Below are 3,250 nucleotides of genomic sequence, written 5' to 3' on the forward strand. Positions count from 1 at the left end.
AGGAGATCGAGCTGGCTGGATGAATTTTGTGAGGAGGTGTGCATGATCAGGGATTTTTGGCACCCCTTTTTAACGTGGCAGCGTCTGGAATGACTCTGTCGGATACGATATGTGAAGCTACAGAACGTGGTGAATGGTTTTGGCGTATCCGATAGAGCCAGGATTCCGAGGGCTTGAATGATGAGTGAATGAAAGCGTGGCCCATTGGACTGGGCAATTTTGGGCTGTCTGGACATTGCTACTCCTCACCCTGCCCTTGGGTGGGAAAGGAGGTCCGGATGATGATGATGATGATGATGATGATGATGATTATATATATATATATATATATATATATATATATATATATATATATATATATGTATATTCCAAAGCATGGTATAATGCAATAGTTCTTTTGCTTTACAAAAACGGCGACTACAAAGATCTTAGTAACTATCGACCAATTAGCTTACTGCCAGTTATTTACATACTTTTCAGTAAAGTCCTGACGAAAAGAAGAACAGCAAATATTGAAGAAAACCAACCTCGTGAACAGGCAGAAGTCCGAAGCGGGTATTCGACTACTAATAATCTACACACAATGAATCAGCTAACTGAAAAAAAAAAAAAAAAAAAAACTATGTATCATAATAAACCATTGTGCTTAGATTTTGTTGATTTCGAAAAGGCTTTCGACGTAGTTGAGCACATGGCAGTTATAAATTCTTTGCAGGAACAAAGGATAATAAAGAATATAATAAAACTTCTCGAAAGCATATTATAAAGAGGGAACTGCTACTGATAAATTACATGAAGACTCGGAAAAAAAGTTAAGACTGAGAGTGGCGAGCGTCAGAGATACCATTTCATCAAAATTATTTACAGCATGCCTAGCAAGTATTTTCAGAAAGCTAAACAAGGAGATCAAAGGAGCACATAAATAGAGAAAAGCTAAACCATTTAAGATTTTCAGATGACACTGTCCTAATCTCAATAACTATAGAGACATTGCAAGAAATGTAAAATGACCTTAATAGAAAAAGTCTCAAAATAGGGCTAAATATGAACCGGACTCAAACTAATGCTTAATCAAAGAGCGTTATCAGAATAGGCAAAGAAATTCTTGAAGTCAAGGAGTACAATTACATGGGGCAAATACTAAAACTAACGAAAGACCATGTTAACGAAATAAAAAGACGCATTACAATTGGACAGAAAGCTTTCGGTAAATACAGAGACATCGTGAAAAGTAGCTTGCCGGTATGTATGAAACGAAACGTATATAACGAATGAATAATCGCACTCTATTGTTCTTTTGTGAGACCTGGAAACTAACAATATCGATGGAAAATCAAATAATCCGTCCTCAAAGAGCAATGGAAAGTCAGTGTTGGGAATAACATGAGATGACAGGAAAAGATCAACTTGGGTGAGGGAGCAGACTAAAGTCAATGACATTACAGAAGCTATAAACGAACAGAAATGAAGGTGGGCGGGTCATGTTCCAAGAATAAGGGATAACCGACTGAGCAAGAAGCTGACTGACTGGACTCCAAGAGACTGTAAGCGTAGCAGAAAAAAGCCAGACAAGAGGTGGAGAGATGGGATAGAAAAGTTTGCGGGCAAAACGTGGCAGAGACTGGCTCAGTCAAGGAATTCGTGGAAAAGCTGGGGGAGGCCTGTGTTCAGCAGTGGACCTGCAATGTCTGCAAATACATTTACCTTTGTTTCTTCACCGTTATTGAGCCCACTATGACCAATTCTGAAAAACAAAAAAAAAAAAACGCATACTGCGTGTCACGTTTTTCAACAATTTCGCGCCGCCGCGTCGTGCGCGGTCGTCATTTTTCTTGACACTTCCTGGACTTATTCGAACCTAATGCAAGGAGAGCTTGGTCGATATCTATTACCCTTCTCGTGAAAGAAACAAACACAAAGACAGACATTTTCTTTTGCCGCGATTTCCGACAATTTCGTGCCGTGGCGTTGAGCTCGATGCCATTTTTTTTGGCACTCCTTGCACCTGCCCCGACCTAATGCAAAAAGGTTTAGGCCAATATCTATTAGCGTTCTCATGAAGGAAACCAATAAATGCACAGACACATGCTTACACAGCTTGACGTCTGTGTGTGTGTGTGTATATATATATATATATATATATATATATATATATATATATATATATATATATATATATATATATTGTTACATAGCCTATGATTTCATCATCCTTTGTGTAATTCTCACGTACAGTGTGCTGCCTGTTTGATCACGAGCGTGTTCTACCTCACTCCCCCCCTTCTACCGTTATAGTAGAGTAAGTCGTTCTTTCTGTTGTTCAGAGCAGGATTGTCAGCTCTTTGTCCCCTATGGCTTCATTTGCGCGTCCTTCTTACAAGTTGTATCAAGCTCTGCCAGCCCCTATATAATGAGCTCAGTCTCTGCATTATTGCCACTTAGATCTACTACTCATTTTGTTCACATCTCTGTCCTCCCCTGTACAGTTGTTATTATTGTGAGTGCTCAGGAAGTCTCCAACCATCTAGCAGCTGTGTAATTTGAGTATAACTGTTATTGCATTTTTTTTCTTGTACTGTGTAGCGTAAGGTGTTAATTCTTAGGCCTAGTGAGGTTTTTTGTAATTAATGTAAAGTTTTTTTTATGTCAGTCATTATTGATAATATTTCGTATTTGTTGGCCATACCACGTTGAGTACACAGCTTCCCGTCCAATCAGCGAAGTTAAGCAACGTTGGGTCTGGTTAGTACTTGGATGGGTGACCGCCTGGGAACACCAGATGCTGTTGGCATCCCTACGTGTCAAGTGGGGTTGGTGGAGGATTAGTGCCCTTCCCTGTAAAACAATTAACTCTAAGCCCTTGGCCACCCCGTCTGCGATACATGGCGTCTGGCAATGAATGAATGAATAATATATCTTGCATTCACTGAGTATTTCATTTTATCAGGGCTGACTTAGATAAATTTACTCTTGCTAATTTCGTGTTAATAGAGGCTATTGCAGTTAACCATATATTTAACCTGTTTTTTGCCATTACATTATCCTTATGAGTCCTGAATGTTTTGTTGTTAGTTTGAGCATTAAACTTTAACTTGTAATTTTACCTAACTCTTTTGTTTTGAACCTGGAACTTTACGGGACAGTAGTGATTTTTTAGTATTCTTACTTAAAGTGTACATTATCTTTCTCTGTTCCGTAACATAAATTTGGCGACCTCATATCAGGATATTCAGGATATTATCATAAGGAT

The 3,250-nt window shown here is 38.7% G+C and overlaps 1 pseudogene; it reads left to right on the forward strand.

Moving 5' to 3' along the window:
• The first annotated feature begins 2,672 nt into the window (after window positions 1-2,672).
• Window positions 2,673-2,791, forward strand: LOC145408144 (5S ribosomal RNA; annotated as a pseudogene).
• The last annotated feature ends 459 nt before the right edge of the window (window positions 2,792-3,250 follow it).

This window comes from Coenobita brevimanus, chromosome 75, assembly GCF_032717465.1.
Source record: "Coenobita brevimanus isolate Jiangsu-jjx chromosome 75, ASM3271746v2, whole genome shotgun sequence".
In the NCBI taxonomy this organism is placed as follows: domain Eukaryota; kingdom Metazoa; phylum Arthropoda; class Malacostraca; order Decapoda; family Coenobitidae; genus Coenobita; species Coenobita brevimanus.